This window comes from Magnolia sinica, chromosome 5 (assembly GCF_029962835.1).
Source record: "Magnolia sinica isolate HGM2019 chromosome 5, MsV1, whole genome shotgun sequence".
Taxonomy (NCBI): Eukaryota; Viridiplantae; Streptophyta; class Magnoliopsida; order Magnoliales; family Magnoliaceae; genus Magnolia; species Magnolia sinica.
The window spans coordinates 23117081-23141705 of record NC_080577.1 but is presented as its reverse complement, the minus strand read 5'-3'; the positions used below and the strand labels follow the sequence as shown (position 1 = coordinate 23141705).

The 24625-nt window shown below is 41.7% G+C and overlaps 1 protein-coding gene across 8 annotated transcripts in view; it reads left to right on the top strand.

Moving 5' to 3' along the window:
- The first annotated feature begins 5561 nt into the window (after positions 1–5561).
- The window catches only part of LOC131245756 (uncharacterized), a 51987-nt gene continuing 32923 nt past the window's right edge, over positions 5562–24625 (top strand). For all 8 annotated transcript variants that reach the window (XR_009170974.1, XR_009170975.1, XR_009170973.1 and 5 more), the window contains exon 1: positions 5562–5833. The gene's annotated coding sequence lies outside the window, so the exon portion shown is untranslated. The remainder of the gene's footprint in view (positions 5834–24625) is intronic.

The following is a 24625-nucleotide window of genomic DNA, read 5'->3' as shown; positions in this document are numbered from 1 at the left end:
TGGTACGGACGCGGACTTCTTGCAAAAGCTCTAGGGTAAAGTTCCTGCGCAAGGATGCTGAGTGGGGCCCACTATGATGTCCGCGAGAAATCCACCCTGTTCATCCCTTTTTCGAGCTTATTTTAAGACAAATGACAACAAAATAAGTGGATTCAAAACTCAAATGGGTCACATCACTGGTAAATTTTGGGAAAGAAATTACTATAGTTAAAACCGTCCGGAGCTCCAACTTGATGTTTATATGCCATCCAAACCGTTTATAAGGTTTTTATCATTGGGATGAAGTGAAAATATAAAAAATTTAGCCCACACATAGAATGTTCATGGCCACAAGAATGTTTTAACAATTCTCACCGAATCCCCACCTTTTCCTCTCGAGTGTCCCACTTGAGTTATGAATCCACTTTATTTTTATTCATATGTCTTAAAATGACCTAGTAAAATGGATAGGCAAGATAGATTTCTCACAAAGTGCATAGCATCCTTGCGCACGAACTTCTGCTGAAGGCTTTGGCAGGAATCCACGTCCGTTTGGTAGTTGTTCCTGCTGGACGCGGACGAGGGGGTGTTGCCATCACCACCCCAGCAGTGGTGGTTGATGTGTTGTGGGGCACAATATGATGTATGTGTTTTATATCCACGCCGTTCATCCGTTTTTTCCCCTCTTTCTACAGCATAAACTTAATAATTGAAGTAGATGCGAAGCTCAAGTGGACCACACTATGGGAAGTAGCGGTGATTGAATGCCGTCGCTACAAACTTCCCGAGGCCACAAAAGTTTTGAATCATGCTGATATTTGTGTTTCCCCTTCTCACATGTCAGAGTGACCTTATCAACCGATTGGATGACAAATAAACATTATGGTGGGCCCTAGAAAGGTTTCAACGGTGTCTGTCATTATCATTTTGTGGTGTGGCCACTTGATCTTCGGATCTGCTTCATTTTTGGGTTCGTACGCTAAAATTACCTGGAAAAACGAATGGACGACGTGGGTATAGAACACATGCATCACTTTGGCCCCACAGGGCCCAGCACATCAACACACACTCCTGGAGGTGGTGTTAGCTGCACCACCTAATCTGTATCCATTCATACTCGACAGGCCCATATCTGAAAGTGGCCCGCCCTCGCATATCGTGGTACAGGCAGAGGCAGTATACAGATCAGCGTTGAAGTAGCAATTCATGAGCTGCAGAGTCAGCATCCATGTTCATTGATCTGGACCGTCTAAATCGTAGGCCGTATCAACGATTGAACACGACTTATGGTCTACAAATAGATGCCTATAGAAGACACGTAGTACAATGATCTCCATTCATTTGACAAGGTGCTACGTTTAGATGGTTGAGAGCATGAGGCCATTTGTATGAACTGGGTACACAGGAACGCTACACTGTACGGTGGTCAAGCAATCCACCGTTGTCAGATGCACGGTCTGATGGGGATGCGTTTTGGCCGGTGGCCCCAGCACCAGCAAGCTAGCGGGTGTCAAAGTTCTATGGGGCCCATCATCATGTATGTGTTTTATCCACGCCAATCATTTATTTTGGGATCTCATTTTAAAGTATAACTTAAAAAAATGAGGCAGATTCAAATGTTAAGTAGACCATGTTACAGTGGTGTATTTGTCTTATATCCATGCCGCCATCTAATTTTATGGCATGAGCAAAAAAATAAAGTAGATTCAAAACTTAAGTAGACCACATAAAAAATGAGGGCACATATCATCATACATGATGCTGTGGTGTTAGTAAATATATATCTTGGTTTCATCTCACAATACGGCTTTTCATTATTAATTTACTGGCACAAAATTATATGTATACCTTTGGAGGAGTAAAATGTTGCATGCCATGTGGCAGCAATTATTAAGCCGAAAAGACAGCATGCCCAACATATATATAAAGACCCGCGGAGAGAAAAATTTCTACAATAAATCTAGTAATGATACACTTTATAAGAATATGTTTTTCAATCATTTTAAATTGAGAAATCTCCTTGGAGATGTTCGAAAGGTTTGCAATTAACACAAAAGTTTTGAATGCCTGATGATCAAATTGATGTTCTAGCATATTAGTTGTAACATGGATCCAGATTATGAGAGGGTTGACATGAGTATATTAGGTCCTTAGCCGTACATCAATCGGAATTTGAAGAATTAGAGATATTGATTCAATGGATTTAATCTCATCATTTTCACTATCATAATGGACTAAGATCATAAAGTGTTGGACAACACCAATTAAGGCATTTGGATGCACGTACAAACTAATTGATTTTGGGTTCGGAATCAACAATAAATGTCCCATACTCAATCCCAAGTCTAGACAATAAAGTCTTTAATGTCTCCAATATGATACCATCTACATAAAAGCAGTGAATTGAAAACCTACAATTCTAAATTTACAGAGATTTACTTATTCAAAATGTATGTCATATAAACAAATGATCATATATCAGCAAGGAAATCCACCGATAGTTTTGCTGCATTGATAACACATAAAAGGAACGTGTGGTGATGAGCTCAAGTCTCACACCAAACACAATATAAGATCGTTGTTGTCCAACGTCCGTCATTACAAGAATGTAGAATTAGATTAAACATCCATAACATTAAGTTCGTGAGTCTCGATCAATCGAATTTTTACTTAGGCAATCATATTTCTAGTCACGTCCCGTTGGCTATCCACTTGGATCATTTGTTCATGCGAATAAATTAGGTATTTATCTCTCATTTGTTTCTAGTTATTTTTACTATATTAATTATAATAAGCTTCATTCAAATATTAACACATTTGGCATTGTTCTTTCTTTTATTTATTAGTCAATATCTATTCATTTGAAAATTATTGGTTGTAATAACAGGTGAAAGAACAATTCTCTAAACACCACGCAAAAAATTTTGATTAGAGAAGATTAACCTCCACCATTTCACAAATCACTTAATCGCCAATCAAAATTGATGGCTGCCTCAACAATTAGATTTCTAAATCCTGTCTTACTCAATTATTCTAGTATAAGATCACTAATGTTTAATTAAACATTGAGTTGAGTATTATTCTAGTACACCCACAGTTCTTAATCACACAAAAAATGAATATATGCCCTCCATCGTACATGTAGCATTATTTTTGATTGAATTTCTGAAAATCTAAATCTCAATTGGCCCCACTATAAGAAATAATGGTGATTGAACGCTCACCATTGAAAATTTTCTGGGAGCCACCCAAATGTTTACTGGGCATACTATCTCTTAATAAGGTCACGAAGACCTGGACGAGTGGACAACACAAATATCAACTTTATCCAACACTTTTGTGGCCCACAAAAGTAAAGCTGCGTCCATGATAAGGGCCCACCTGAGAAATAAACAATATCCTCACTGACAGGTTCGTGCAAAGGTGTTAGGAACTGGTCTTACGAACCATTTTTGTTTCCTAGTCATGTTTCATGTGCGGTGAAGCTATTCCAATCACTGATTCACACGCATCGACCATTTAGCGTCGGACCTTCCAGATGAGCGGTCTGGATCATCCATTCATGGGGCAGAAACGGGCGAGACTCCGAGATCGAGCCTCAGCGAACCCTTTCACAGGGCTATCCATCGGGTCCAATCACCTGAGCTGCTACGATCACCCACGTCACCACACACGTGCACCACCCTTCCGCTCAGCCCTCGTGCGCGTAGAGCTTGCGCATCTACACGCAGCCACACGTGCCAAATGGCACACACGAACAACATCCATGCTGGACGCGGATTTCCTGCGAAAGTTCCTGCGCCGTAAACTTAGTTGGGGCCCACCGTGATGTTTGTCAGGAATCCACTCCGTCCATCAGTTTTTTGAGTTCATTTTAGGAGATTAGAAAAACATTTTGCACGATCCAAGACTCAAGTGAGCCGTACCAAAGGAAAAGGTAGTTAGGGAAATTTCTACCGTTGAAACCTCCCTCGGTTCGACAATGATGTTTACATGCCATCCATACCTTTAATAACGTCATTCCTACTGGGATGAACTGAAAACAAAATTGTTACCCTGATTCAAAACTTCTGTTGGCCCACGAATATTTCAACTATGGACGTTCAATTATCCCTTTTTCGGCCCACTTGAGTATTGCATATGATTCATTTTTGGTCTCATATCCTAAAATGTACTCAGAAAACGGATGGACGGGGAGGATTTCTCAAAAACATCACAGTGGGCCCCACCTGGGTTCTCAGTGCAGGAACTTGGAAATCCGCGTCCATCCATGCTTCCGACAGTTGGGTCCATCTGGCCATATCCTGGGAATAAAATATGGTACAGGCTGGTGTACAAAAACTATGGGACTGCTAAAAGAATATGTCCCAGCCGTCAAATTGCTCTGTACAGTGCGGTCCACCCAAGGAGTAAAACGGCCTGGCTTTTTGGCACGGATTAGGCACCCTCTATCTAGGAACAGACGAAGGCTTTGAGGGCTACTGTGATGTATATGTTTTATCCACACCGTTCATCCAATCTTTCGTATCATTTTAATGCTTGTGCGAGAAAATGAGGTAGATCCAAGTCTCAAGTGAACCACACCACAGGAAGCAACAGTGAAACCTTCCTAATGCTCACCGCAATGGTTAGCTGCCATCCAACCTGTTTATAATGTCACGTGGATGAAGGTAAAACACAGATATCAGCTTAATCCAAACTTCTGCTGCTCTCAAAATGGTAAGTGTTTAATACCACTGTGTGGTTCACTTGAGCCTTGGAATTACCTAATTTTAGAACTGTTTCCTAAAATGACACGGCAATTTAAATGGACGGTGTGGATAAAACCCATACATCTCAGTGGCATCGCAGAGGCCCCCTGTCAGTTCCTAACTAGAGATGGGTTTCCAGAATAGGAAACGGATTGGCTACTCCCCCTGCCACCAGCCCCGTGGCTGGTGTTCGGTCCTCTGTGGGCCCCACTATGATGTATGTATTTCATCCATTCCGTTCATCTATTTTTAAAGATCATTTTAGGGCTTTATAACAAAAAGTAGAGGCATATAAATCTCAGGTGAACCACACCACAGGAAAACAATAGTGATTGGATATCCACCATTAAAATCATCCTAAGGCCCACTGTACCGTTTATTTAACATCCAATCTGTTGATTAGGTCATACAGACCCAGATGAAGGGAAAAAACAAAGATCAGCTTTATCCAAAACTTTTTTGGGCCCCAAAAAGTTTTTAATGGTCTACGTTCATTCAACACTGTTTCCTGTAATGTGGTCCACTTGAGATTGGGGTATATCTCAATTTTGGTCTCATACCATAAAATGATCTATAAAAATATATGGACGTCATGGATGAAACACATACATCATGGTGGGGCCCACAGAGCACCGACCACCAGCCATTGCCTGGTGGCAGTGGGAGTGGCCAATCCGTTCCCGACAGAATATCTAAACAGTGGGGTCTACTTGACGGAAATCTCGGATCTCGCACAAGTGTGCCGGCTGCCTGTGATTGGGCAGATACACACGTGTCTGGCTTTTTAACAAATGAATATCTGATTATTAGGTTTCATAGGCTTTTACCCTTTCTTTTTATTTTCCATTCAAACGCAATCGCGGACGTGGTAGGGGCTGGAGCGAGCTGAGCGACCCCTTGCCTCTCCCCCTCCGATTGTGCGCATTTAACCCCGTATATAAGCTGATCGATCTCCCATCTCTCCAGAAAACAAACCCTAACCTCTGAATTCTCACAAAAACCAGATCCTTCGCCGCTCTCCCTCGAATCTTGAATCCTATTGTCGGCATCATAGTCTCTCCACCGTCGATCGCGAGATCGCGCCAGAAATCTAGCGAATTGTGGTAATTTCTTCCATCTCGATTCGATCTTTCTTTATGCAGTTTCTCTTCGGTTTCGATCTTTTATTGTTTGAAATTTGATGAGATTTCGATAAGATTCGGTTTCTCTTCTTCCATATCGAAGAAAGATCCCATCTTGTTTCTTCTTTTATTCCTTTTCGATGATTGTAGACGTTTTTAATTGCATGCGATGACAACCCTCTATTGATAATCAAACACGTAGAGCAAAGATTTACAGGAAATTACGTAGTTTCTCATAAAACTACCTCCAAAGATTTCTAGAAGTGCTCTTTTTTTTTTTTTGTAAGAATATTGATGGATTTAGCTGCAGCTGCGAAGTGGAGCATCCATTTGAGAAGATATGAGTTTTCTTCTTCTTCTTTTCGTGGTGAATACAATAAAGAATTGCCATTAGTATTTGTCTGGATTCATCAATTATGGTTATGGTGGGCTGCCCTGGACACGTCTTCGTACTCTTTCTACCTGCACTCTCTTTACGGGTCCGCTCCAAGCATGCGTTATGTAGGCACGGGGTAGGATACCGGAGTCAGATCACCAAACAAGGTGGTTGCAAGATTTAAGGCATTCCAAGAAGGCTTACTTTTAGCATATATCATGTGATGGTTGTTTGCTAGAGTAAAGAGGCTTGCCTCTTCTGGCCAATCATTTAGTGGCCTCATGCCTTTCGCCTAGTGGGTCCCACTGTGGATGACCCACATGAAAGAAAGTCTGACACTTTGGAGATGGGGTGGCTTCTCAGGGTCACCTATAGACAAGAGGGATCTGAAATTTGGAAAGCAAGAGGATAATGACTTTGAGTAGGTACCTTACTTGCAAGGTGGGGTCTTTGGAAAACATGGGCTTGACTTTTGGGTTGGAATTGGCAGTAAACTGCGCTTGTGGGAGGACATTGGATTTGTGAGGAAAGCAGCCCATCTCTCTATTACTTACCCTTGCCTAAAGGGGCAATGGTGAAGGACTGTTATGAACTTTTAGCAAAGCGTGAAGGGAAATGGCACTGGATTTAGGTGTGGCCGTGGGGAAACATGTTTCAAAATGTTAGCAAGCTTAAATGGCTAGGAAGCAGGAGCATGAATTCGAAGCATATTTGAAACTAGAGTGACACCTAAGTAGATGGTTTGTGCAACCAAGTGTTTGCAAGGTCGGAATCTGATGGACGAGGAGATAGGGCAATTTGAAGAGTTTATGTGGACATTAAAGGAGGTTGATATTGATACAACTGAGAAGGATCAAAAGATGTGGATGGCTACCTGCAATGCTGGCTTTTCATTAAAGGCTTTCTTCCTTTATATGGCTCATTGTATGAAATGAGTGTTCTCCATGTGCATAAGTGTGAGGAAATTACATCCTAGTAGGGTGGGGAATTTTCCTTGGAAGGTCATTGTGAATTTTTTTTGGGACATAACTTATGTAAAAGAAGCTTTGCCTTCCCAAACATGTGTTTCTTGTGTTGGGCGGAGGAAACTGTCAATTTTAGTTTGGCCAGAGATGTGTGAAGTAAATTTTTTTGATCCCTTCGGGATTAGTTTGTTTTTTACTTATTAGTGAATCCTTGGAGGATGTAATCAAATGATGATTTGAAGGTCCTTTCACAATTAGAGGCAACATTATTTGTAGAATGGTGTAGTATGGGGCAATTGTCCAAAGAAATTGTGGAGTTCTTGAAAAGTTTTCTTCAGGGAAATTGTTGAAAGAAGATTCATCATTATGTTTTTTAATTGGGCCTTCACAAGACTTTTTAAGGGGCTCTCAAGATTGATTTCATTAAAGAGTATGTTAGGAATTATTTCCTTTAGGGATTGGAAGATGGCAATTAGTTGTGGGGCTGAGAATTTGAAGGCTAAGGTTTCATAGAAGCATCTTTGGCCATTTCTAGAAGTTTAACTTTGATGGCTACTTCATTGGCACACAAGCCTTTTGAGGATGAGTGGTGGTCCATAGAAATGATAAAAGGTGCTATCGCTTTGACCTTTCTGGGGCCAATAATGTGGTTGATTTAACTGTTGGGGAGGCCTTAGCACATTGGGAAGGTGTTAGAAGTTCCACATTCTTGGGGTCCTTGGTGATAGAAGGAATCTTAAAAAATGTTCCTAATGGATGTCTTCTATGGATCCAGGTTTGTGGAAGTTCGCATATTGTTGCACAAATCATGAAGTGGAGTGGAAACAGATTTGGATGCAAGAGCAGGGAAGCACTTGTTTCAACCAAGCATAAACGACTAAGAAGCAGGAGTGGGAGTACAAGTCCAAAGTGTGACTTGAAGTGAGAGTGAGAGCGGCGCCTAGTCAGAAGGATCTTGCAACTATTTGAGATTAGGCTCTTGCCTCTGCCTAATAAATATCTTTGTTTCCCTTTTGCCAAGGATGCGAATAGTATTTGTCGATACCTTTATGAAAGAGTGAGGAGAGGGTCACTTGTAGCCAATCCTCGTTTCCCCTTGCTTGAGTCGTAGTGTTGGTCTCTTCTAATAAAATTTCAGTTATCATTACAAAAAAAAAAAGAGAAGAAGTTTGGAACTGCCTCCTGCGTCTCTTCGAGACGAACAAAGTTATGGTAATTTCTTTTGGGAAACTCAATGGAGGCTAGAGATATGGGATCACAACAAAGGGGCACTATTCAATTGAGATCTTTGTTTGTTGGCAGTGCTTTGATCAAATCTAGAAGGAGCAAAGGAACAAGATATTTGAGAATCGACCCAACAGTATCAAGGGTGTGATGGAAAAAGTGAAAGGAGAATAATCTCTTGGGCCCTAGTGTGCAAAGAGCTTGCTAGGGTGAAAAAGATTGATCTCAAGAGAGATTGGGTGGAAGCGGTCAATGAAAGCACCAACACTGAGGCTAGCAGACTACTATGGAAGCTCAAGCGTGGAAAACTGAAGTTAGGTTTTGATGGGTCCCACCTAGGAACCTGGACTGATAGGTATTGGAGGTATGTCATGATGATAGAGCCATTGCCAAGTGTATTGATAGTATCGGCCGATCTACTAGTACTACACATGACTGACATGATATCTAGGGGGATTTCTAAAAATCCCTCATATCGACGAAAATGTCACGTGTATTGAGTCATGTGTCACGATGTGCTGCATGTGACTAACACTTACCCAGGGGATATGTAAAGTTCCCCTTTATCGATAAAAACATTGCGTGTATTGTGTGATATATTGTGATGTGCATCTATATCACAATATATAGCACAGGGTCCAAACTTGGGAAATTCAGGGAAAATTCTGAAAATTTGTTACCATTGAAAAAAACCATTTTCCCTCATTTTTTTGGGTGGGAAAATGTGTGTTGGTGTGTTTCAACCACTCGCATTATTTCACACCAAAGCACAATTTTGGTGAATTTGTGCTCCGAGAGCAAAACGGGATGGAACCCACTCGGTGAGCAAAGTTAATTTAAATTCATTCCTTTTGTAAAGATTAGGAAGAAGATAGATGCAAATCCATATCCATGCATGATTTTCATGCACTGACATGGATTTGAAGCATGAATTTTTGAGAAAACGGAAGAAATTGGATTACTCCAAAAAACTGTTTTCACCCGTTTAAAATGCAAATAGAGTGGGAAAATAATATGTTCATCAGTGTAGGTTGATCTACAGATTCGCCACTCCTTTTATTTTTCAAAAAATAAATTTTAATTTCAAAATAGTGAGAAATGATTAAAAAAATGCATTTTATAAATATGTCGATCAGCTGGAATTGGCTGATCTACAAATCTGTTGATGAGTGTAGTACAATCTGCATATTGGGCATGCTCTTGTTGTGTTTTTTGAAAACAAATATTTTTTTATATAAATAAAATAAAAAAAGATATTCTTTTAAATGGAAAGAAATACAAACTAAGTGTATAAATTAGTGCATTATATGTGCCGAATGAGTGCATTATCTCTTAGCTGATGAGTTGTTGATTGATCTACATGTTGGGCACATTCTCATCTTTTTTGACAACAAATATTTTTATTTGGACATAAAAAATAATTAAAATATTTTTTAAAATGCAAAGAAATACAGATCTTAAGTGTATAAACTAGTGCATTATATGTTCTGGATTATTACAGTATCTCTTAAAAATTGCATTAAATGATATTATATAAATTACATCATTTTTGTGATAGTGCATAGTCTGGTCCTCTATGCAATGGAAACCTATTATGCATAGTTTTTTTTTTTTTTTTTTTTGTAATGTTTGGACTTTTAACCGTGTAATCCAATGTTATCAAAAGTGTACGATTCACGATATGAATTGTACAATTCATATCGTATCGCATGGGTGTACGATTTGAATCGTACACCTGAATCGCAAATTCTAAATAATTGTACGACTTGTATGATAATCCTATCGAATTGTACGAATCGTAAGATAATTGAAGATTGCGTAAAGGGGCCCAAAAAATACTTAAAAAAATCAATTTATTATTTTTTAATTCAATTTCTTCATTTTCTTTGTACCCTTTTGCTCATACAATATGAAAAAGGCTCTCCCCTATTAAAACTGTCTTATTTTTTCTTTTGAGAGAGAGAGAGAGAGAGAGAGAGAGAGAGAGAGAGAGAGAGAGAGAGAGATCATAATATCTTTTGATTCACAATGGAATCAAATGCCATTTTTTCTTTTTTCTTTTGAAGAAGTAACGGGCTTGTATTAAAAAGAAGGAACAGAAAAAGAAACAAAAAACAAAGGGACTGCTGAGATAGCAGAGCAGAAAACAACAAAGGGAAGAGAGAAAACTAGCATCCTAAAAACAGAAAATCAAAGCCCTTAAGCGCCGGCACATTAGCAGCCCATTCAATCAAAAGTTTTTTTGCCCGGGAACCCACAGCTAGGAAGGAGGAATGAGAGTTGTTGAAGCATCTGTCATTTCTTTCTTTCTACACCGCCCACCAAATAGCTACAATGGCCATTCTCCAAACCGTGGCTCTGTTTTTGCCCAAATTGAAGCCGTTCTAATAATCCAATAAGAGCGCAGCTGAGGTCGGCGTACACCCTATGACATTGAATCTTGACATAAAATCCTCACGAATGTGGGAAATAAAGGGCCAGTGGACAAGAAGGTGATCCACTGATTCCTCATTTTCCATACAACAGGGACAAATGTTGGGGAGTTGCAATCCTTTTTTCTTCAAGTTATCTATCGCGAGAATCCGATTCTTAGACGCGAGCCAAGCAAAGTAGATGAATTTGGGGGGAGTTGGGTAATGCCAGATAAAAATGGTAGCTCGGGAATGAGGGGAAGGAGGGGATAAAAGCGCATATAAGGATTTCATGGAGAAACGGCTAGATTTGTCGCTAGGCCAAATTGTTCTATACGGCTGGGATTGATTCGGAGAAGCGCTGGAAAGACAGTTGAGGAGGTTTGAATAGTCGCTTATCTCCCAATCATAGAGGTTCCTGCAACAAGGGATGTTCCAAACGATGCCTGAGTCCGTAACGGAGTAGAATTTGACTATAGGGGAGTCTTTGCTGACAGCGATGCGGTAGATGGAAGGGAATCTGTCCTTTAAGGTCAATTCCCCCATCCAGATGTCTTCCCAAAATCGGATAGCCTCTCCATTCCCTAGTTCAAAGCCCGTGTTTTGAACGACAATATTTTTGGCTTGTAGAATTCCTTTCCAAATGTATGACGCTCTATAAGCTGAGGAGTCTTTTGTCCACCATCCCCCCAAAGAAGACCCATATTTACCTTTGATCACATTGCACCATAAAGCATCTGGTTCTAAGCTTAGCTGCCATGTCCATTTCCCCAAAAGGGCTTTGTTCATTATCCTCAGGCTTTTAACGTTCGCTCCACCATCCCGAAAATGACGGCAAACCTCCTTCCAGTCAAGGAGATGGAATTTTTTCTGGTTCTCCTTACCACACCACAGAAAGTCTCTTCGCAACTTGTCAATCTGACGAAGAACTGAAGGAGGGCAGTTGAAGAGAGACATGAAGTATAAAGGGATATTCGATAAGGCTGCTTTAATGAGAGTGAGTCTGCCCCCCATGGAAAGGAATCTGCATTTCCACGTAGCAAGTGATTTGTGGATTTTATCCACAATCTTATCCCACATGGGGGGGGGGGGGGGGGGTGGGACCTATGGCCAGAGGGAGCCTAACGAACGTAGTTGGGAGTTTAGCGTGAGAACAACCGAAAGTTTCCGCATAGAGATGAAGCTCCTGGTCCGTAATGTTAACCCCAAAAATCTTGGATTTCGCCATATTTATTTTCTGACCTGAAACAGCCTCGAAGCATCTGAGAGTAGTGTGAAGGTTGATGACGGCTTCATCCTCTGCTTCGATCATGATGAGGGTATCATCACCAAATTGGATGTGGGTGATCGGGGTAGGGATCCCAGGCGTATAGATTCCACTGAATAGAGCAACATTCTGACCTTGCAACAACATTTGAGAAAGAGCCTCACCAATAAGAAGAAAAAGGAGAGGAGAGAGAGGATCCCCTTGTCGCAGACCTCTGGAAGAAGGAAATAAATCTTTCGGGACGCCATTGAGGAGAATGGAGAAGTGAGCCGATTCGATACAGGCCTTGATCCACGATGTCCATTTGGCGCCAAAGCCCATACTGACTCGCAGATATTGCAGGAACCCCCAGTCTATGTGATCGTAGGCTTTCTCAATATCGAGCTTGCAGAAAAGAGTCGTCTTTCCTGATTTGTGGCAGGTGTGAAGGAGTTCGTTAGCAATAAGGGCACTGTCAGTGATCTGTCTCCCTCGGATAAAAGCATTCTGACGTTTCGAAATCAATTTCCCTATCACCGCCGATAGTCTGGTAGCCAGAATTTTTGCCAGGATTTTATAAATACTGCTAATCAGGCTAATGGGTCTGAATTCCGTGGAGTTTGCTCTTGCAACTTTGGGTATGAGGGCAATGAAGGATGCGCCAATGCCCTTCGAAAGCTTGCGTCTAGAGTGAAATTCATAAGATCAGGACGAATCGTTTCCCAGAAACATTGGAAGAAGCTGATGGGAAAACCATCAGGACTTGGCGATTTATCACCTTCCATAGTAGCAATGGCCTCTTTAGCTTCCTGATCCGAGAAAACAGCCTCCAGCTTGTCAGCGTCCTCCTTTTGTAAGGAGAAAAAAGGGATCCCGTCCAAGCGAGGTCTATTCCATCCCTCAGAAGAGAGTACAGAGATGAAATGCTCCACAGCCAATTTCGAAATCTCATCTAGGTCATCTGTCTGGCAACCATCTTTGGATATGCTGAGAATGGCGTTCGCCCGGGTCTTCATGTTGGCTATGGAATGGAAATAATGAGAATTTTTGTCGCCTTCCGATATCCATCTTGATCTAGATTTCAGTCTCCAAGTGTGTTCATCTTCGAGGACTTTGGAAGGTAGAGATTGGATGATCTGAATTCGCCTGGAGAGAAAGTCATCTGTGAGGACGAAGTCTTCAGCCTTGAAGTCGATGTCTTGCAATTCAGCAAAGAGAGCATCAGTCTCGAGCTCTCGCTTGTGTAATTCAGATGCCTTCCACTCTTTTATTTTTCCCTTGATGAATCTGAGTTTGCAGATCACCCAGTGGCCTGTAAATTCGTCGGTGTGAAAGGAGGACCACCAATCCACAATTTTCTCCTTGAAGCCTTCAATGTGGAGCCATGCGGAGAGGAATTTGAATGGTTTCGGACCCTAATTGATATCGGACTCGGAGAGAAGGATAGGACAATGGTCTGAAGTTGTTCTAGGGAGAGCGGTCTGGTTAACGGCAGGATAGATATTGATCCAGTCTGAGGAAAGGAGAAATCTATCTAACCGAGATTGGATCTGGGACTTGCGGCCATTGGACCACGTATATTTGGCACCTGTGAGAGGGAGGTCCGCTAGCTCCTGATCTTGAATCTAGTCAGAAAAAAAATTCATGGCAGAATTGGATCTCCTTTTGTGGGAATGTTCCTCCACAAATCTAGTGACATTAAAATCGCCTACGAAGCAGCAAGGGCCTGAAAAAGACTGTCTGATGGCGGTCAATTCGTTTCAGAAAGATTGCCTTAGAGAGTAGTTGTTAGGGCCATAAATAGAGGTAATGAGAAAGGATAAGTTAGAATACTTATCTTTGAGAATGACCACTTTCGAGAAGGAGCCTGTCAACGAGAGATGTAAGTCCCACTTGGAGGATTTCCAGGCGATAAGAATGCCACCTGAGGATCCGACCGCATCTAAAGCCACAAACTGCCCGTCAGAAATACCCCATATTGTCGATAGCAGCGAGACAGAGAAGGAAGGGACCTTAGTTTCCTGCAGACATATAACGTCTGGGTTTTTTCTCTTGATGGATAGCTTAATCAAGCACCTCTTCTGTTTGGAGCCAACGCCCCTAACATTCCAAGAGAGGATGATCATTGGGGAACTGAACTACCCCGGTTTCCCTTACGCCCACGTCTGATGGAGGGCGTCGATGCTGATGTTGGAGACTGTCGAAGCCTGAGAAGCTCTCTATTGCTCGCGGTTCGGGGAGTTTGATTAGCCTGCGTCTTAGTTGGAGAGAGGGGTCTGCTTCTGTTCTCAATGAAGTGAAAAAGCGCAGTATAATCTTCAGGTCGTTTCTCGAATGAAAGACCCAGGCATTGACCCATGCAGCCAACTGCATCACGAATCCATCTTTTATTTCGGATTTTTTCGAATATTTCTTCTCTGTTGCTACTGTCCGTTGACCCTGCTAGGTTTTGTCGTTGATCCTGAATAGGAATATCAGTGCACACTTGCAATGGTTCGGCCGTGATCACATCGCTAGAGTTCTCCTCTTGAAACAGAGTAAGGGGACCCAGGTCTGCCCAGTCTCTCCTCTGTGCCTCTGAGGAGAGGGGATGAGGGGATGGAAGAATCAGAGCGAGATTCGGAAGGGTAGAGTTCTGACATATCTCCTCTTGGGTCATCAGCGGTAGGAATAGGATGGGAGAGAGTTGTGGAGTAGGGGAGTGGGAGTAGGTTTGGGGGTCGGAACGATACTGGTGGGATCTCGGGTCCAGGATTATGGAAAAGATGAGTATTGTGGGTGGGGTGGAAAGGAATGGTATCGGGTATGTTAATGGAACCCCATTTAGAGGATGGCAGACGGATTCGGGTATTGCATGGACCCGCATCAACGGAACTCAAATCGATTAGGGACGTCAGCTTAGGGGAAAGTGCACGCTCGTCCACGTGTAAAGATCGGCTATCTTCGAAGGGAGTAGAGGGTGGCACGCGTCGAAATCCTTTAGTAGAGGTGGCGTCTTCGAGCGTGTCGCATTGATTGGATTGCAGGGCTCGGCCACGTGTCATTACCGGCTTCGATCGAAGAGGAGAGACGGTCGTCATCAATCGAGGGGAAGTACGTTCAAGGGCACGTGGCGCGATTTCCATCGAGCTCGAATTCACCCCGCCGTATTCGGAGATATCGTCAGACAGGCGATTTTGGAACGTGGCTGGGGGGTTGCCATGTCTTCCTCGAGAAAGGAGATTTCTGTCTTAGATTGACAGGGTTGCAGATGCGCAGACGGCCTGATGGTTCGGTAGTCCAACGGTGGATGAGGTGCGTAGTCCTTCTTCCCGTTGTTTCTCATGCGATAGCAAGTGGGTAGAGTTCGTCGGCTCTCTGGCATTCCACACGTCTCCCCATTTGGGTTGAAATGAATTTGGCTGTTCCTTCTGAACCGGGAGATAGATAATCCGGTTATTAACCTGAACTTGGAGATGATTCGGAAGAGGGGATCCCTTTGATCTCCTAACTCGAACTCTAATAACGCCGAGATCCACCCCCATTTTCGTCTTTGAATCTACTTCAAGGATGAAGCCAAGAGTAGATGCTGCTTTGATGATGAACTCGTCGGACCAGCACTCCATCGGAATATCCCAGATGTGAACCCAGACGTTTTCTTTCCCAAAAATAGAGTATTCTTCCCAATCCATTATACTGATGACAGGGCCCGACACATGCAGATGGCCCGCCATTTTTAACATATCAGGATTCAAGCCTGGACAAACCCTGACCCACAACGCGTTGTAGCCCAGGGGTTTAATATCTGAGTTGCCATACTGAAACCCAGTGCAGGCTCTAATCCATTCCCTAACTGATGGAATCGTAGCATCTTCCGTCGTTAGTATGACCACTGATTTTTTCTAACCTGATTCTATACTCAAGAAAAGTACAAAACAATTTTTTTAAGGACTCTTGTATGTTTTTTATGGCAAAATTTTCAAAAGAAAACAAAGGAAAACAAAGGAAAAAGGCAAGAATCCTTTACTATCATGATATGTATACCACATACATTTTCTCAATTGATAATATCATGATATGTATAACTTTTTTGGTACATGTTGATGGTAAATGGATGATTGATGTGTTTTTTAATCTTTTATGATTTACTTATGTCTTTTCGTGTGTGTGTGTGTGTGTGTGTGTGTGTATGGGAAAAGGTTCTATACGGTCGAGCTCATGGGAACTCCCCATGAGGTCGAGCTGTGTGGGCCCCACCATGATGTATGTCAAACATCAACACCGTGCATTTGATGGGTACTCTTTAAATTATGGGATAACCCAAAAATCAGCCGTATACGGAACTTAGGTGGGCCATACCATCTAAAATCATGTGAAGACATGCCTAAAATATATAAAAGCACTCGGTGGGGCCCACCTGAAATTTGGATGCATCTAAAACTTGGTTTGACCCCTCATCCAAGTGGGACACACATAATGGATGGACTGAATTTGTGAACCACATCTTGGTGGACCCAAAAAATGATTATGAATGTTTTAATGGAGGGTAACCCCTCTCAGCTTTTGCATATGGTGTGGCCCACAAAAGTCACGGATTGACTTGATTTTTAAGCCCTAGGCCCACTACGGAATGGTGCATCTGACTGATGGGGTAGATGTTTGACATACATCATGGTGGGGCCCACACAGCTCGACCTCATGGGGAGTTCCCATGAGCTTGACTGTATAGAACCTTTTCCCTATATATATATATATTGTAAATCAGAACAAATCTTACGATTTACAATACGATTTGTGATTCGATACGATTCAACCCCTCTTACGAATTAGATAGTGTCCGCGACATAGCTACAACGCCATGTAGTGCACCAAAATAGTGTATTTTCTCTGTGGCGTGCTCGTAGTGTACGCTACAAGCTGCATAGCGTATGCTACACCCAGTGTTTTAAATATTGATGATATTGGCCGATATATCTCACGATATATCTTGTATCCCACTTGTGCGATACGTAACCCACAAGTAGTGGGATATATCCCACATGTTCGATCCGGTGAGCATTTTTATTATTATTTATTATTTATTTTTTCCCATGTAAACCATATTAAATCAATGTCAAATTGTTACAAATCCATGATTGTTCACGTTTTGCATGAAAAATCATGGATTGGGAGATTCGATTTTGAGATTTGGAGGAGAAGGACCAAGTTGCGGAAAATTGGAAAAAATAAAAATCAAACATGTATGTAACCTTATCTAGCGATTCTTCTTTTGCTTTTGAATGTATTGCTTTTGTTTCCACATGTCTTCTTTCATTTATAAATTATATGAATAGACTTTGAATATACTTGCAGTTTTTTTTTTTTTTTGGGTATGTATGGAGGTGTTTGGGTGGTTGTGCATCGTTTTCTGTGGCGTGGTTCATGTGATGGTTGGATATGTTTGGTTTTCTTAGGTTGCTCATAGTTGGCTATGGTTTTTACGGTGTAGCCCATTGATTGCCCAGTCTAGTAGGGTGGAATCATTTTTTTTTATTTTTTTATTTTTTTGTTGTGTTGTGGCTGTCTGTTGTTTTCTATGATCTTGTTTCCCATCACATGGCTGGCCATTGTTTTGGTTAAATACTTAAATGTTAGTATGTTTTTTGTTTTTTGAGAATTTAAATGTTAATGTGTTATTTGTTGTCTATTTGGATTTGTGAATACAAATGAATTTTTTAGGCCTATTTTATTTTATTTTACATTTATTCTTACTATTTAGGGATTTTTTACTGTTAAATTCCACACGGAATTTGATTTTACCAAATAATGCCTCCAATAACTGATATTCCCTGACAATGCTTTTTAAGTGGAGAAATTACACTACCGCCCTCCCTTGCTTTTTTCCTTACAACAAAGTGGAAAATTGAAAGTTGTGGGGTCTACATGGTATGTGTCTCACATCCAGCACATCTAACAGATGCACACCAACATTATGATTATTAGACGAACAAAAAAATATGGCGGGTGCAATCGTAAGGTGGGCCAATCCATAAAAAAATAATGTACACCATTGAAAAATCCCAATTCGAGTGTAGCACATTTGGTGATCTGATTGACTTGATGTTTTGTTCGTGTTATCATCATCGTATGGTGCATACATTTAATGGGTTGGATGTTATTCCCATGTGGGCTCCACAAGTGTTAGTTTTCTTAAAGAAAAAATTTAAATGAGGGCATTTTTATAATTTTATCCATAAAAAAGCTCCTCCATGTAATTTGTAATCATGGAGGCATTATTTGGTAGAATCCCTGCTATTTATCATATTTTCCCTATGTTTTAATTAAAAAATAGAGGTATGGTGTAGTTTACGCTACATGCTATAGAGGGTTGAATGCTACGCAATATGCTACACTATTTAAAACACTGGCGATACCCATACTATAAAACATTGGTCAGGTGGATCAATTATCTATTCATTGTCATCTTGCGAGGGAGGTTTGGAGAAGTATCCTTTGTCTGTTCGGTGTCCAGTGGGTGATGCCTGGCTCCTTGGCTAATTTGTTTCGGGCATGGCACTCGGGTGTATTGGGTAAAAAGAATTCTGCTAGGTGGAGGATTGCGCTCCTCGCAGGCATCTGGATCCTTTGGCTTGAGAGGAATGATCGCTGCTTCATGAATAGAAGGTGTTCATCTAAGGGTGATAATTGATAAGTACGGTTTATGTATTAGCAGTGTTCGCCATATCGATACTATATCGACCGATATTATTGGTATCGCACTCTTGCGATACGAAACCATCCGAAAGATATTTAGGGAAAAAAAAAATCAAGAAATAGCTGTTATCGATCAATATATCACTAAATATCGGCCGATATTCCTACATATCGCATGATATCACTAAAAATCGTGCGATATTATAACTTTTATCGCGGTTTTTTCGCCGATAGCTGCCACCTACCATAGTAAAAATTTGACAAAATCAGAGGAAAAATGAGTAAAAAATTTTGAAGAGGGAGGATTTGGTACCTGAACAGTGGTTGGATTTGATCGGAAGCTTCACTTGGTGGGCCATTCGAATCAGAGATTCACGTCATTTGAATCTCCTTCTCGAAAATGGAATCCCAAGCTTTCTGTATTCAAATGCCAATTTTCTTTGCGGGATTTGTAGAAATTTAGGGTTTCGGAATCGCGAAACCCTCTCCTTGCTCGACTGATACTTTCCCAAAAATAAAATGGCTTCGAGCATTCGACCCTTGCAATATAGATGGATGGACGCAGACGCATCCGACGCCGCTGGGATGATAGGTGGGGTCCACCTTGATGTTTGTGAGATATCCATTCCGTCTATCCATTTTGCGAGATCATTTTAGGACATGCGATAGAAAATGAAGGGGATCGAAAACTCATGTGGGCCGCACTAGAGGAAACAGTGGGGATTCAGTCACCACCGTTGAAATATTTTGAAGGCCACGGAAGTTTTGTATCATGCATAAATGTTTTATGTTTTCACTTATCCCTGTGGGAATGACCTTGTAAATGGGTTGGATACCATATAAACATCAAGGTGGAGCCCACGAAAATTTCAGCGATAGAAAACTCTTTCCCTAGTTTTCCCTCTCATATTGCCCACTTGATTTTTGGATCCACCTTGTTTTTTAATGCATTTCTTAAAATGATATCGGAAAACGAATGGACGGAGTGGATTACTCAAAAAATCAAGGTGGACCCCACCAACCACATTGCACATGAACTTTGTGCTACACGCATTCCGCGTGCCTTTTTTAAGGAAGCCAATTGGCTGGTGTAGCGTGTACCGCATGAGCTTTGGTACAGAGTAATCTTTGTGGGGCCATCTTGAATGTATGTGGCTTATCCATGCTGTCCATCCATTTTTCCAGCTCATTTGAGGGGTTGCGCGCAAAATTGAAGCATATCCAAAGCTCAAGTATACCCTACCACAGGAAAGAGTGGGAATAATAATTTCCACCGTTGAAACCTTCCTAGGACCCACAGTGATGTTTATTTGTCATCCAACCTGTTCATAAGATCAAAAATACATGGATGAAGGGAAAAAACAAGTATTAGCTTGATCCGAAACTTCTGTGCACCCCAAGAATTTTTCAATGGTAGAGGTTCAATTAATACTGCTTCCTGTGGTGTGGTCCACTTAAACTTTGGATGTGCTTCATTTATGGGATAAAGAACTACAATTATTTATTAAAATGGATGGAAGGAGTGGATAAAATACATAAATCAAGGTGGGTCCCACAGAGTTTACTCAATACGCTTAGTACCGAGTAAGCGTACTAAGACCGAATTACTCAATGCGCAATACAACAATCCACTTTTGTTCCACAGGGCACCTCTATTTACACCACCTAGCTTTGTAGGTCCCATCATGAGGTATGAGTTATATTCAAACCGTCCCACTTCACGAGCTCATGGTAAGGCCTGAGCTGAAAAATAAGACATCCAAAAATCAAGTGGACCACACCGTAAAAAGCAGTGGGGAATTGAATGTCTACCATTGAAACCCTTTTAGGGGTCACGGAAATTTTGGATCAATATGATATTTGTTTTTACTCTTCATCTAGGTCATTGTAACCTTATGAACAGATTGGATGGAAAATAAATGTTTTGGTGGGCCTTATGAATGTTTTAGCGATAAGAATCACTGCAATCTGTGGTGTGGTACACTTGAGCTTTGGATATGAATCATTTTTCGGATCAACATCTAAAATGGTCTCGCCAAATGGATGAACGGTGTGGATATACTAAAAACTTCATTATGAGCCCATTTTAACTTTGATCTCCTTTGAACTGTGGTACAACTTGAGCTCGAGGAGCGTCAGCGCTCCTCTTGCCAAGAAGGGTTCTGTCCTACCTCGCTCGCACCATACTCCGTCCGGCAGGCATCTGTGGGGTCCACCATGATGTAAAGGGTTTATCCATGCCGTTCATATCTTTTCTCAAATAATTTTTCCACACGATCCAAAAAATGAAGCAGCTCCAGAGATCTAGTGGACCACACCAAAGGAAGCAACGGTGATAACAACACCCACCATTAAAACCTTTCCAGGGGCCACTGCGATGTTTTTCTTACCATCCAAGCCATTCGTAAGGTCATGTAGACCTAGATGAAGTGAAAACACAAATATCAGCTTGATCTGAAACTTCTGTAGCTCTCAAGAAGTTTTTAATGGTGGCTGTTCAATCACCACTTTGTGGCCCACTTAAGCCTTGGTTATGCCTCATTTTTGGTTTCATACCCTAAAATGACCTTTACATCATGGTGGCCCCCCCAGAGAGCTCTACCTGGTCAGATTATAGTCTAGGCAGGGTAGTCCACTCCCCCGTTTTCGCACGACACGTACCCACTCAATTTTTACTTCTTTTGCTTTTCAATGAATTGGTTGTGTTTTTATACATGTCTTTGATACAATTATAAATGTCATGCATTCAATTTAAATATAGTTGCATTAGTTCAGTTAAATATCGCATAGCTTAGGACCCTATACAAAAGAAATTTATTATGTGCATCTTTTTTTTTAGATGTTTTGATTTAAAAGTGTGTATTGAGGGCTTTTTAATAATCCCTGAAGTTTCATTAAAAAATTCAACCATTTTCCCAATGTTTTTTTATTTTTTATTTTTTATTTTTATAAAAAGGATAACTTCATTCAAAAGAGATGGAAAAGATACAAAAAGGGAAGAGAATCTGCTGAGATAGCAGAAAACTAGCAACCTAAGAAAAGTAAATCAACAACCTTAAGACCGATTACAATCGCCCATTCAAAAATCAGATTTTTAGCTCTAGACTAGACGGTATGAGCCGAAGTAGCTTTGTCATTGAAACACCTATCGTTTCTTTCCTCCCAGATTGACCACCAGATGGCGAGGATAGCCAACCTCCAAATGCGAGTCTTGGCTTTTCCTATCTTGACCCCATGCAAGGCCGAAAGCAAATAGCAGGCTGACGATGGATTACACCAGTTAATGCTAAAACGACCAAAAAATTCTGCCCAGATTTGCAAGACAAAAGGGCAGTGGATGAGGAGGTGATCCACAGATTCCTCCTCTTTCATGCAACATAGGCATATGTTAACGATCTGCATGCCCCTTTTCTTCAGATTATCCACTGTAAGGATTCTGTTTTTTCCTACAGGCCAGCTAAAACAAATGAATTTGGGAGGGGCAGTGTACTTCCAAATGAACGGGGCAGAGGGAACTGAAGAGTTAAGGAAGGGATAATTGTGCGTAGAAGGAGAGAACTGAAAAGACTCCTCTTTTATCCGGAGACCATATTAGCTTGTCGGGAGAGGAGAGGTCTGGAGCAGCTTTGGAGATGAGGCCAAGAAGATCGATGAACTCGGAGATCTCCCAGTCATGAAGGTTCCTGGTGCATTTGACGTCCCAAACAACATTCTCGTTCGTGATGGAGAAGCAGCTGGCAACAGGAATATTTTTGTGCAGAGACAGATGATATATGTTTGGAAATTGTAACATCAATGGCGAATCACCTATCCAGGAGTCTTCCCATAAACGAATGGAAAGGCCGTTACCCAGCTCGAAGGTTATGCTATTGAAGAAGTCCTTTTTAGAACGCAAAATTCCTTTCCATAGGGGGGAGGCCCTATAAGCTGTGGAATCTTTGGTCCACCAGCCACCTGGGGAGTAGCCATTTTTGCCTTTGATTATAGAGTTCCAGAGAGAACCACCTTCAGTACCCAATCTCCAGGTCCACTTGCCAAGGAGGACTTTATTCATAATCTTTAGATTTTTGATGCTAGCTCCTCCTTGTTGGAAATGCTTGCAGGCCTCCTGCCAGTCGAGCAAATGGATTTTTTTTTTTATTATCCTTACCACACCACATGAAGTCACGTCTCAACTTATCAATGGTCGACAGCATCGAGGGAGGGCATCTGTAGAGGGACATAAAATATGTGGGAAGATTGGACAAAGCTGCCTTGATAAGGGTCAGACGACCCCCTATCGATAGATATCTGCACTTCCATCTCGCAAGAAATTTCTGGAATTTAGCAACGATTTTGTCCCACATCGATTTTGGAGGGATTTCGACAGTGAGGGGAAGCCCCACGAAAGATGAGGGGAGAGAAGCAGAATGGCAGCCAATAAGATTTGCATAGCTGGAGGTTTCAGCATCCGAAAGGTTGACTCCAAAGAGTTTAGACTTGGCCAGATTAATGCTCAATCCTAAGACTGCCTCAAAGCATCGAAGAGTAGTATGAAGGTTTTCGATGTAATCCTAGGATGCCATGGATATAATAAGAGTGTCGTCGGCGAACTGGATATGTGAAATAGGAGGAGACACCCTAGGCATCTTGATGCCACAGAGAATACCTGCCTCCTGACCTCTCAGCAACATTTTGGAGAGGGCTTCACCAATGAGAAGGAATATGAGCGGGGATACAGGGTCGCCCTGCCGAAGCCCTTTGGAACTGTTAAAGAAGCCAGTAGGCGTGCTGTTTAGAAGGATAGAGAAGTGAGCCGAATTGACGCATTCTTTGATCCATTTTCTCCATTTCTTGGCAAAACCCATGCGGCCTAACATGTAATCCAGAAAACCCCAATCTACATGGTCGTAAGCCTTTTCAATATCCAATTTACACAGAACTGCTTTTTCACCAGATTTATGACAGGAATGTAGGACTTCGTTGGCTATGAGAGCACAATTTACAATTTGTCTGCCCCTAATGAAGGCACTCTGATTCTTCGAAATGAGCTTCCCCATAACCTTTGATAGACGGGAAGAAAGCACCTTGGCAAGAATTTTGTGAGGACCCCCTATTAGACTGATGGGTCTAAATTCAGAAAAAGAATTAGCTCCTGCCACCTTGGGGATAAGGGCAATGAAGGACGCTCCTAACCCTTTAGATAATCTCCCTCTGTTGTGGAATTCGGCCATAAATTCCATGACTTCTACTCAGATGATGTCCCAGAATGCTTGGAAGAAAGCCATTGGGTAGTCGTCCGAGCTTGGAGCTTTATCCCTACCCAGCGAATTGACTGCCAATTTCACCTCGTCCTCCAAGAAAGGAATCTCCAGGAGGGAAGCTTCCATCGAGTCAAGCAATTGGAAATGAATGCAATCAAGGCGAGGCCTGGACCAACCTTTATAGGATAGGAGGGATTTGAAGTGATGAATGGCATGATCTGCTATCTCCTTTTTGTCCTCTGTGCGGTCGCCATCCGCTGTGATGCTGAAAATGGCCTTGGCATGGGCACGCATACTGGCAATGTTGTGGAAGAATTTGGTGTTTTTGTCACCCTCGTTGATCCATCTCACTCTCGATTTTAGCTTCCAAGATGTTTCATCTTACAGCGCCCTGGCCGATATGTCTTGGATGATCTGAATACGTCTACCCAGAGCTTGAATCGACATCGAGGAACCCTCGGCGTTCGAGTCAATCCGCTGGAGGTCCAATAGAAGCGCATCCATGTCAGCTTCTCTCTTGATCAACTCGCATGCTTTCCACTCCTTCAGCTTCTCTTTTAGAAGTCTGAGCTTGCATAAGAGTTTGTGACCAGCAAACCCTTCGACCTGGTAAGAGGACCACCATTCCGCTACTCTT